This window comes from Psammomys obesus, unplaced genomic scaffold (assembly GCF_907164565.1).
Source record: "Psammomys obesus unplaced genomic scaffold, mPsaObe1.curated_primary_1811, whole genome shotgun sequence".
In the NCBI taxonomy this organism is placed as follows: Eukaryota; Metazoa; Chordata; class Mammalia; order Rodentia; family Muridae; genus Psammomys; species Psammomys obesus.
This window is the reverse complement of record NW_026585580.1, coordinates 3,138,427-3,151,533: the sequence shown is the minus strand read 5'-3', so window position 1 is coordinate 3,151,533 and position 13,107 is coordinate 3,138,427. Positions and strand designations below refer to the sequence as shown.

Here is a 13,107-nt window from a genome sequence, read left to right as displayed (position 1 = left end):
GGTATTTCTTTTTCTCTGTGTGACAACTTCACAACTAATCTTCTCTGCGGTTCCGTGCTCACGGGAGTCTGAGATCATCAAAATTCTCCCCAGGTGATACTGCTCATTTGGTTATGGAGTCTTCTACCTCCTTTGCAAACTGTTATTTCTCCTCTTCTCTTGCCATGGCATTGAGGAGACTTCACTGTCATCAGGCTTCACAAGCTCTTTTAGCTGCTGACCGAGGTCACAGACTCACTTTGTTTTCCTTCATGGCTGCTTTTTCTTGCTCTCTTGTCTTGTCTTTCTAGTCTAAGTCCTCAGCGATTTCACTGTCTCCCTGTTGCTTCCTTCTCTTCACCTTCTCTGAATCTATTCTGATTTTTCTCTCAGTCTCTTCTTCTCATTGAAGTCTTTGAAAGGCTGCAGCAGATTTCAGAGCTGTCCCTGCGTGGCCGTGACTGATACTACATCATATTGAAGGATCTTGTCATCTTTTACAACAGGATGACCCCATCTGGATATTTTTAACTGGCTTTAAAAGATGGTTGGGATTTCATTCTTCTTCTAGCTTAAGAGAAAGAATTAAAAGATTAAGGCTGTGGGCTCAAGCAGGGTCTGGATTGAAACCTGATTCTTCTCCCTGGTTGCACCCAAGTAAGTTATTTAATCCTGTGCTACATATAAAACAAGGACCCTCATTGGTTATTGAAATAGTTGATGTAATAGTAAATATGTCTATGTTATGGCTTTAATGTGTCCTTTCAACAACCTACATTTCCTGTATTAAAAGATCTTCCCTTGGAGAGATGATAAAAACCAAAGCTTCACCATGGCTGTGCTTTCAGGTTCTTAGTTTAATCTAAATCTGTCAGCCTTTGACCTTATTAACAGGATTAAGGCAATTTTTAAGTGAAGCTTTCCCAGCATGTGGCTAGCTAGCTATCTTGGCCTTCTGCCTTCGTCCAGGTGAGGGTACAATAAGGAGGAACTCATCAGACCGCAGGCCAGAACTTTAATGGTCAGCTCCCCAGCCTCTAGAATTAGGGAAAATAAATCCATTGTTTATACACTACCCTGAGTGTATTAAAATGGAATGCCTTTCATGCTTGATTCTGTCATTGTTTCCTTATGTAGTATGGAGGGAAAACAGCTGATTTTGCCATCTACCAAGGGAGAAATGTAAAAAACACCCACTCCACAGAGCTGGCCTGGGCTAAGAGTAGATTACTGCTTTGCAGCCATACTTCTCTGCAATCCTAGAAAATATAAAGGTACAAGTGCTTGTAGAATTACCGTGAACTGTGAAATAGGAATCTTTAGTATCACATTGTCCAGAGCTGGTGAAATGGCTCAGTGGCTAAGAGCACTGGCTGCTCTACTAGAGGTTCTGAGTTCAAATTCCAGCAACCAGCTGGTGGTTCACGATCATCTATAAAGGAATCTTCTGGCAGGCAGGTGTACATGCAGACAGAGCACTAATACATCCAAAAGAAAGGAATCTCACCATCCTAGAATATTTTCATCTCACACCAACTAAATAAGGATTGTTGTGGGGCTGTTGACTAAACCCGAGAGGAGGAAGAACATAAGAATAAAATGGCACTCCTCCAACCAGCCCTCAAATATGACTTAATATGAAGGACCTGGCAGCATTCCTAAGGTGTCCCACAAGAATACCAAAGACGAACACTCAGGGAGGTTTCTGGTTCCAGAAATCCTGTCTTGATAGTTGAGCTTCTGGATTTTTTTTTTTTGGTGGGTTTTTGTTGTTGTTTCATTTTGTTTTGTTTCGTAATGGCGTGTACAATGATGTGCTCACACATGAGCTTGTAGTCGTTTGTGTGTGTTTGTTGTGTTGGTGTTTGTGTGTTTGCACACACATGCATAAGTGTAGGAGAGAAAGCCAGTGTCAGCGTCTCCTTCCTCGCGATAATTTGCAGTAGAGGTAGGCTCAATAAAATGGTCTGTTTTAAAGTTACAACCATTTAATTTACCCAATTAAATATCAAGAGACACTGTGAAAGCCCGTTGAGAGAAAATATTAAGACAAATGGAAAGGACTGATGTTTCATTTTACATTGACTTAATTTTGTGCATTGTTGAGGGACTACGTGCACATATGTGCGCTGGGTGTATGCCTGGTGCCTGCAGAGGTCAGAAGAGGGCGCTGGATCCCCTGGACCTGGAGGGCTGCAAAAAACCATCATGCTCATGCGTGTGCTGAGACTCCACCTGGGTCCTCTGGAAGAGCGCCAGGTGCCCCTAAGCACTGAACCATTCTTTTAGCCCACAAGGATTCGTGTTTCCTAAAATGCAAAACAATGCTTTCTCACAGTTTCCGCCTAAAGAGCCTTATTGATTTTTTTTTTCCTCAGAGTTATAGTACAATTTCAGATGTCATAATTCTAGTCAAGCTCCCACCCATGGACTCTTTCCTGCTTAACCAGGCTCCCTGCAGCTTTGCTTCCATTTGGCTTGCCAAGTTCTCAGATTAATCTAAATCCAGGGGACCTGTCTTCTGCAAATCCAGGGGCAGCAAGCCCTTTGCTCTTTTTGTAACTGGGTGTAAGTGAAGCCAAAACGAACAAGCAAGAACTCGGCTTTTCCCGTCAACGTTTTGTTATAAAAAAAACAATGATTTATCAAATTCAGATAGTATCTGGTCCTGGGAGTGAACTGCACGAGGCAGGAAGCTTCTCTATACTGTAACTGGTGTTAGGATGTCTTAAGGATTAAAGTTCCGACCTTAAGGCGTTTTCATCCTAGCAGACCCCAGCTGTACATGAGCCATTACACGCGTGCACCTGGGCTATATTAAGTCCTGCACAATGCCTCTTAAGTGGAAACATATTTGAGAGAAAACTCTATTTCAACATTAGCTTTTCTGTCACCACAGCTGAGATCTTTGACTTCCTAGTGAAAATTTTAAATATCAAGGGAAAAATAATTCCCACTTCTGCCTTTCTCAACTAGCTAAGTGAACAGTGGATAAGATCATTAGATATGAGCCCAAATAACTGACCAATGGAAAGCGATTTGTTTTGTTTGGCTTGGATTTTGTTTTTGTTTTTTTCAAGACAGAGTTTCTCTGTGTAGCCTTAGCTGTTCTGGACTCACTATGTAGATCAGGCTGGCCTCGAAATCACAAAGATCCGCCTGCCTCTGCCTCCCTAATGCTGGGAATACAGGCATGCACCACCATGCCTGGTTTTTGTATTTGTTCTTAAAGTAGAGCTAATTTTACCATATTTCAAAAAATGTTTTTAGCACAAATTTCTTCACAGAAGTTTCTGATATTTCAAAAGACATTACTGACTATACTTGGAAATCCCCAAGGCCAGAGATAATTGTGTAACCTCAAATACTTATTTATGAGCCTTGGGAGGACCTCCTTATACTAGTAGGACTGAATTGAAAAGCTATGGTACGTTAAGATACATGGCATCGAGCCAGCTTGGGGATGTTCAGACAGCAAGTTGGTAAGGCAGGAAAGAGGGGCTTTTAATATGGATGGGAATGCTTCAGACATGAGGATCAATGAGTGAGCAGAAGTTGACAAATCACAGAGATCTTAACTCGGTGTTTAGAATAGGCTAAACTAGGACACAGGCTGACAAAGTTCAGGATAAAAATAGTAGGGGAGGGGGACTCGCAAAAGTATAGTCCTTTGACCTTTGCATAGTAGGTGAGCTGCCTGAAAAGTGAGAGTGTAGCTAAGCCACTAAAATGTATGAATTTTAACAGTGAACTCACCCTGTTAAATGTCAAGAATGTGCGTCCGAACTGAAACCTACCGTGAGGATTTAAGTAGACTGTCTCCTGTTTAAGTATTTAACCATCAACACAGTTCTTCACTTCATACTATGTATCTCATATAACTGGTGAAAGGCATCATGGCATTTCTACTTTTCATATCCAGCAAGGGTTTAGCCTGAAACTCCAGCCAAAGACCCATTAAATGCTACTAAAACTATTGCTAGGGTATGATTGAAGATAGAGTTAATTCTTTGGATTGAATATAGCTTTAATTCCCTTTATCAACCAGGCATGGTTCTTTGCAGCCTCAGCATCCTTAATTTTGTAGACTGGTCACATCAGTAGACATCAGTACAGTTGAGTTCCACGCAGGTGTGTCTTCCTGGAATTCACTAGCCATTAAAAGCTGCTGTATAACTGTGTGCTGCTCTCATTAGACAGTTCTGATGTCTTGTACTTTTGGTAAAATCTAAGTAAGGAATCTAAGACACACACACACACACACACACACACACAAAAGCAGACACTTTATAGCCATGATTCAACTGCAGTCATGTTGTCTGTCACTGATGCAGGCAAGATACTCTGATATTCTTTCTAAACAAAATTATATTCAGTTTAGCTAGACCTCCTAAGTAGATTAAGCAATGGTGCCATGATCTCTGTGACTCTTCCCTCCTTTTTCACTGAGTATGACTTTTCTCACTGTCTTCTCAATTGGTTCTTAGACACAAGTCTTTAAGAGAAAATGACCTCTCAAATGCCCTGGAGCTCATGTTGCCAGGAGACTTGTCACCATGTGTTTTTAACATCTCCTTTCTCAGACCTGATTGATGCTCTGTAGGACTTGGAGCACTTGCTAAACTCGAAACAGGAATTCCTTCCAATTCTAAGACCTCAAGGTCTACAGTGTTTTTCTAACCATGCATCAAACCACTCTTGGTATGCTCATACTTGGAATTTATCTGTGGCTATCAACCTCTGCCTCACTTGAAGTTGTTTTTCTTTTTTTCTTCCTTTTTTTTGTTTCATGTTTCCGAATCATCCGGTGAGTCATTTTTACACTAGCTGAAGTCAGTGTCCACACACACTTCCCAGCCAATGCCAGGGTTTGCTTGCAGACTCAGTCGGCTTCTTCAGCTGCCTGAGAGAGCTTATTTAAATTATTGCTGCACCAGTAGACTGTAAGCAATAAATCTCTATTACACTAATCCTTGAATTTATGGTACCCAAAGTACTCTACTGACTAAGAAGTTAGGAGGAAAGACATCACCATAAATGCCCATCCCCTGATTAAGGAGTAGAACTTAACACTTCGGGTCAAACCCACTTGGAACACTATGTCGTCGATTTGACATTTTGTGACAAGAATATGTGAAAATAGGGAAGTCGCTTTTGTAGATGTGTTGATCTTCTGGGTATCCGAGTAATCATTCACACTCTTCTTTTGGCCTGTGGCTCTTTACAGTGGGCTGTGGTATCACTGCTGATTTAGAGGGAGCAGCCACACTGAGCCACCTACATTTTCCCTCTCTACTCCCAAGGGTAAAAGCTCAATAAGATCAGGATTATAGATCCATAATATATTCTGTGTCTATGAGTTACAGCTGTATTCAGTGGGCAGATAACCATTTACAAAGAGGCACACCCAGTTCTCTCCTAAACTTTCATATCACCATCTTGGAGTGTTTGCTCTTCTGATGGCACTGCTTGCTTTTCTCCTGTTTTCCAGAGTTACTTTGAAGCCCCTCCCCTCACACACACGCGTATCTTCTATTGTTTGGCTAATTTTTCCTTTTTTTTTCTGTACTGACTTTTTTTATTAATTACACTTTATTCACTTTATATCCCCCCATAAACCCTTCCTCCTTCCCTCCTAATCTCACCTTCCCTCCCCCTTCTTCCCGCATGTCCCTCCCCAAGTCCACTGATAGGGGAGGTCCTTCTCTCCTTCCTTCTGATCTTAGTCTATCAGATCTCATCAGGAGTGGCTGCATTGTCATCTTCTGTGGCCTGGCAAGGCTGTTCCCCCCTCAGGGGGAGGTGATCAAAGAGCAGGACAATCAGTTCATGTCAGAGACAGTCCCTGTTCCCATTACTATGGAACCCACTTGGACGCTGAACTGCCAAGGGCTATATCTGTGCAGGGGTTCTAGGTTATCTTCATGCATAGTCCTTGGTTGGAGTATGAGTCTCTGGAAAGAACCCTGTGTTCAAATTTTCTGATTCTGTTGCTCTCCTTGTGGAGTTCCTGTCCTCTCCAGATCTTACTATTTCCCACTTCTTTCATAAGATTCCATGCACTCTGCCCAACAGTTGGCCATAAGTCTCAGCATCTGCTTTGATAGTCTGCAGGGCAGAGCCTTTCAGAGGCCCTCTGTGGCAGGTTCCTAACTTGTTTCCTATTTTCTTCTTCTGATGTCCATCCTCTTTGCCTTTTGGGATGGGGATTGAGCAATTTAGTCAGAGTCCTCCCTCTTGATTAGTTTCTTTAGATGTACAGATTTTAGTAGGTTTATCCTATATTATACGTCTATATGAGTGAGTATATACTGTATGTGTCTTTCTGCTTCTGGGACAGCTCACTCAGGATGATCCTTTCCAGTTCCCACCATTTACTTGCAAATTTCATGATTTCCTTATACTAGGATGCATTTTGAATGCGAACGTGTTCTGAAATGTACAGGTGTACTCCTTCATATCAAGGATTGAAAGAATGCATGAAGGTAGATATGAGACCCAAGAAACAACTAACTCTCAAAGAACTTGCAATGATAAAAATAAAAAAATAGGTCCAGCCCATCGGTGAGGACAGGGGGTCCAGGCCTTGGGTAAACACAATCCAAGGGCTAGCAGATGGTAGCGGATGTAGACTGGTTTAGTCCAGGAATAGAGTTATATAGCTTTAGGCAACCAATCAGGTTCTGCCACATCAGCTCCGAGCCTGCATTGGTTGTTGGTCTGGTCTTCCACGGGTTTCTAAACATCAGGCCATGCACCCTCCTCCTGACCGTGAGCCCCAATGGTCCCTTGCTGGGAATGCCCACAGTAAGGGCATTATTATTTATATCCTTTCATCCTGCCAGCACAGCACTGGTTTATGAGAAGTGCTAACTACAAGTTTTGTTGTATAGTGAGTAAACCGTGGAGAGCCATCAGCATCTTATATTCTCTAGGGCAATACTTTGTCCTGTCCAGTGGGAGTTCAACAGGTTCGTAAGGAGGGGCAAAAAGAATGAAGTGGTGACAAGAGACACAAAGAATGAGAGCAAGTCTATAGTCTGATCTCGTTTATTTGAAAATTTTCACACAACTTCATAGGGAGAAGGCAGGAAGGGAAAATGTGTCAGCAATATAGTTTACAAAACATAACAGGGTGATTAATGATGATGCAGAACACCGCAAGAATGTTTACTAAAAGAGATACTACAAGAATCTCAGCTAAGGTATCTCAAAATGTCTAGCCTGACGCACAGATGTCTCATAGGTTCCGGAAACGTAAATCTCTCACCTATGACCTTGTTGCAGCTGTCTGTAACTTTCCACTAGCTGGCCTTGGCTCCCGGCAATACTTAATAAAAAATATCATGGCAGTTAATACAAGCATGACTTCTTGCTCTGTATTTGCTATAGCTATTGAAGTTTTAAAGCAATAAGACAAGAGAAATAAAGGCTATGAATAGTAAAGGAAGAAGTCATAAAATTCTATTTGTGCATGATGTAGGCCATATAGTGAAAGGCCCTACAGACTTTGGAAAACTCTTTGAAACTGATAACCAAATTTCATCAAAGGAGCAGGATACAAAGTCAACATACAAAACCAGCCACTTGTCTATATACTGAGAACAAGCATGTTGAGAAAAAAAAAATCAGAAAAACAGGCACAATCACAACGCCTCATGGAAAATAAAATACCTAGGAATAAATGTAATCAAGGAAACGAAAGAACTCCACAGCTAAGGTTTCGAAATGCTGAAGAAAGGAACCAAAGAAGACAGTAGAAGATGCAAAGACCCCATGATCTAGCTTCCAGATATCCCGGATACGAGGCTCTCCACTGCAACTCAAGTTGCACGCTCGCTGAAAGCCTCCTGGCCTCTCTCTTCAGGCACTCTGGCCCTGCCACACGGTGCCAGGCCTTAGCTTTATTATTCCACTGATGCAGCTTTCACGTTGGCAAAGCAAGTACCACGTGACTCGTTAGTTAGCCTTTCCAAGTTAGGCTGCCTGCTCAGAAATGCGGCTTTAGCCTCCGGTGGACCACAGCATGTGTGCTGACCCTGACAAAACACTTCCCGAAGACTTTGCCTCACTGATAGTGATATTTAGTCACAGTTGAATTTTCAGCTCCCAGTATTGATTGTCCCCGCGAAACAAAGGTTTTGCTTCCACAGATTCCCCCCCCCCCCCAGAGGAAATGGCAATTCCTTTATTTGCAAAATGATCTGGATCTCAGAGATGAGGAAATGGGGGTTCTTTTTAAAGGGCTGGCTCTACTCTTCACACAGCCTTGAGCTAGAAAAGCTTTTGATCGGGAAGCTGCAAGCCTGTCTTTCTCGGGGCCAAATTCAACCCTCACAGCTACTGCTTCTCCATTTGTCTAGATTTTATTTCTTATTTGTATTGACATTTTTGCCGACCCTGTTCATGTCGTCCTGGAGGGCCTCGCCTGTGAGAGCTGAGCAGAACTGGATCTGTGGACACTGGTGCCTGGAAGCTGTGTAGGTTCAGCCCTTCTGCCATCCCAGAGGCCGGGGCTGCTGTGAGCTGATCCTGCTTCTCAGCAAAGATGAGCAGGGACATACATCTTAGCTTTTCTTCCTCCAGTAATTCCGTCAGTCCCTGACCTATCTCTTCAAAACTTTCTTCTGTCTGCGCTGTCAATCACAAATATAAGAATATCAGCATTTTCAAGATAATTCCTCCAGTATGCTCTGATTTACCTTTCTGCCGATGTCCATACATTCAATGTAAAACCTGGGGACTGTATATATATTGATGCTAAAACCGAGAGTAGATGTGATGTGGTTGATGTCGTCAGAAAATGAACCCAGCAGTATTTTTTTGAAGATTTTTTTTTTCTTTTTGGTCTCATATTGCTTTGTTTGGGCCATTTTATTTGCCTTACCGGTCTTTTGTTGCATAGTATGGTTTCCGTTTGGGCGGTTTTATGGGGTTTGTTTTATATGTGTGTATGTGTTTCTCCTGCCTTTTCTTTGTTTTGTTGTTGTTGTCTATTTGGTTGGTCGGTTTTATTCTGTGGGGTTTTTCCCCATGTTTGTTTTTCTAAAGAAGGAAAGGAGGCATGGATATAGAATGGTGTGAAGGTGGGAAGGACTTGGGAGAGGAGATGAAGGAGGGGAACCATGATCAGAATATATGGTAAGAGCATAAAATTCATTTTCAATTAAAAAAAAAGAAAGAAAATTGAAATGGCCCTAGCAAAAAAAAAAAAAAAAAAAAAAAAAGAAAGAAAGAAAAAGAAAAGAAAAACCAGATATATAGATTCATGGAATAGGTAGCTATAGCCACTTAATTAATTTTTGACACATCTGACCAAAAAACATACTTTGGAGTACTGACAGTCTCTTCAACAAATGGTGTTGGAGAAACTGGATATCCATGTACAAGAATGAAACTGGAGATGATTCTGTATCGCTCATGGCCTGTACAAAAATCCCAATGTGAGACCTTCCTTGCTCTGAGGAGGAGAGGGAAGAATGGAGGAGAGGGTTTGAGAGGGGGGGAACTGGGAGCGAGGAGGGGGGCTGTAATCAGAATGTAAAGTGAATAAATAAATCAGTTATAAAAAGAGAAAAAAAATCCCAATGTATCTAATTCCAAACAAACACAAAGCCCTAAAATATTTAAGGAGAACATGTATTGATGTATTGAGATATAAACTTTCTAGTAAGTAGTACCAACAATGGGAATGTGTAAAATCTAAAGCTTCCATACTTCAAAGGAAACAGTTAAGAAAGGGAAGGGGCAGCTTACCGAATGGGAGAAAAAAAGAACTCAAGAAACTAAACACCAAAAACAAAAAACAAACAAACAAAACAAAACAAAACAAACAAAAAAAAACCAACCCAATCAGTCAATGAACTGATAAAATGAGCCATCAGTTCCCAAAAGATGAAGCACAAGTTGCCCATAAGTTCAACATCCTTGATCAACAAGGAAATGAAAATCAAAACTACATTTAGATTCTGCCTTATTCCAATTAGAATGGCCATAATTAAGAAAATAAGTGACAGCAAATTCTAGAAATGAAGAAGGGAAGTTCCATACACTAGCAGTTTGGGTGTAAATTAATCCAGCCACTATGGAAATTAGTCTAGAGGTTCCTCAAGATGTAAAAGTCTATCTGTCTTATAATCCAGCTGTACCATTTATGAAAATGTACCTCAAAAATATTGTGCTAACATGCCACAGAGAAACTTTTACATATCATGTTTGTTCAACACTATTCATAACAGCCAATTTGTGAAGTCTTCCTTAATGTCTATCAGTAGATAAAGAAGGAAATAAAATTTGTACATGTGTACAATGGAGTTTTTATTCAGTCATGAAGAATTAAATTGGGTTGCTTAGTGGGATATGAATGCAAATTGAAATTACCATTTCAAGCAAAATAAATCAAAATCAGAAAAGCAAATATCACATGATTTCATTCATTTTTGGATTCTAAATTTTATGGAGATACTTACACACACACAGACACACATACACACACACGATGAATACAGATGGCAGAAGAATGAGACCAGCGAAGGAGATAGAATAATGGAGGGGAGGTACTGGACAGTGAATATGGTCAAAGTTAATGATATACTTGAAAGAAGCTGTCTGTATGAAAGAGCACTATGTACAATGAATATACATCAATTGAAATGGGGGGGAGACTCAACGGAGGAATGGATACAGAAATTGTGGTACATTTACACAATGGAATACTACTCTGCACTTAAAAACAAGGAAATCATGAAATTTTCAGGCAAATAGTGGGATCTAGAAGAGATCATCCTGAGTGAGGTGTCCCAGAAGCAGAAAGACACTCACGATATATACTCACTTATAAGTGGATACTAGACCTATAAAATAGGATAAACATACTAAAATCTGTACACCTAAAGAAGCTAAACAAGAAGGTAAGATGATCAGTCCTCACTTAGAAAGACAAATGGGATGAACACTGAAAGAAGGAGAAAACAAGAAACAGGACAAGAGCCTACCACACAGGGCTTCTGAAAGACTCTACCTAGCAGTGTATCAAAGCAGATGCTGAGATGCATAATCAAACTTTGGGCAGAGTACAGAGAATTGTATGAAAGAAGGGGGAGTTAGTAAGACCTGGGGAGGACAGGAATGCCACATGGAGCAACAGAACCAAGATATCTGGCCACAGGGGTCTTTTCTGAGACTGATACTCCAACCAAGGTCTATCCATGGATATAACCTAGAACCCTTGCTCAGGTGGAGCTCATGGCAGCCCAGTATCCAAGTGGATGTCCTAGTAAGGGGAAAAGGGACTGTCTCTGACATGAACTCAGTGGCTGGCTCTTTGACACCGCCCCCCCCAAGGGAGGAGCAGCATTGCCAGGCCACAGAGGAGGACGATGCAGCCAGTCCTGAAGAAACCTGACAAGCTAAGGTCAGATGGAAAGGGAGGAGGACCTCCCCTATCAGTGAACTTGGAGAGGAGCATGGGAAGAGGTGAAGGAGGGAGGGTGGGATTAGGAGGGAATGAGGGAGGGGGCTACAGCTGGGATACAAAGCGAATAAAATGTAATTAATATAAAAAATAAAAATGAAATGGGGGGAGAGAAGATAAAAATTGTTCAAAGATGACTTGGAACTCAATCTTCTTCATTTTTTGCCTTCCCAGATGACAGTGATTTGAGCGTGGGCTGATTAACAATTCTAACCTTCTTTATTTATCTCTGGTTCATAAACATTCACTCTTGTGAGGGTTTTAGTAGGTTAATCCATCCAGAACTCGCTATAATAAATGGCACACAATTAGCAGTATATAAATTTATAATTGATTCTTAGGCTCTATTCAAGAAACAATATTTCTAATTGTTCTACCATACTTAGAAGCCGTCATAACTAATGCTCATACTAGGAAGAAGGCACGTGAAGCTAAACTAATTCACTTATCACAGTCTTTGCATATAAACGGTCTTACCATGAACACACACGCTGAATACTTGGCACCCAACCTCCTTAGTGCTTCAACTGACTGTTATTGCTGCTGCCATGGTGTCCATAATTTCTCTTTGCTTCATATATGTTTTCAGAAAGATCAATGTGTATGGAATTGTTTGTCTGCTGGGTTTCAAGAATAAGTTATTAACTTACACATTCTTGACTGGAAAGTCTACAACCACCCTCATTTCAATGATTGCTTTCTCCATTATTTCATCTAATGAGACTAGAATATTTTACACAAAGCTGGATGATGGAAAAACACATAATGTCAGAGAATTATTTTTCCGATGTTAGCTCTTTTTTTATTATATATTTCAGCAAGATAGCAGCATTGGTTGTCTTTCTGATCACAGCCTGCTCCATTATTTGCTGATCCCGTTATTTTTCTCAACAACCGCACCAACTTGCTCCCAGGAATTTATCACCCCATCTTCAAGCCCTTTATGTTACTTGACACATGCCAAAATTTCATGTTGAACTAATCTTCGTTCACAAGCCATTCACAGGAAACACCTGTCGTAGATGTTAGCCAGCATTAAGTATGTCCATACTCCCAAGATGTTACCTGAATTGGAACAAAGCTAGCAATTGTTCCTTAAAACTTTTTCTTCACATTCCAATAATTAAGTTCTCTTTTCAAAAATAATCTTTGTGCAATGGAGCTCCTTAATTTGTTAAATCATGAAATTACCTTCTTGGATAAAACACTGGGAACTTTGCCTCCTTAATATTTTCTCCCCTCCTGGCTTTTGAGGTCCAGATGAAGTGCATATAATCTGTCTGAGATGGTCGAATCTAACTTGGCTTAGGGTTCCTCATAAAATAATGCTGAACTTGGTGTTTCTTATGCGTCTATCCCAGCAATGTAACCCTTGAAAATCTTAGAGAATTCTTCCTTCCCTCCCTTCCTGGAAGCTCTAGAGATTTCCAGCTATCTTACCTCCTAGTTTCTACCCAGCCCAAGCTGAACACAATGACAGGACAATTAAAAAAAAAATGCCCCTTATTAAAATGTTTAAAGTGAGATTTTACAAACTTTTTCCTGGTCTAAAAAATCCATATGCATCACATTTTAAACAATTAATTTATAAGAGTAAAACAATAGAAAAATGTACTTCCCGTATTTTATGTTAACAATGTGTGGTAGCATTCAGC

The 13,107-nt window shown here is 40.7% G+C and overlaps 1 protein-coding gene across 1 annotated transcript in view; it reads left to right on the top strand.

Annotated features, from left to right (window-relative positions):
* Col19a1 (collagen type XIX alpha 1 chain) overlaps positions 1–13,107 on the top strand; it is a 305,509-nt gene that overhangs the window by 210,697 nt on the left and 81,705 nt on the right. The window lies entirely within an intron of this gene.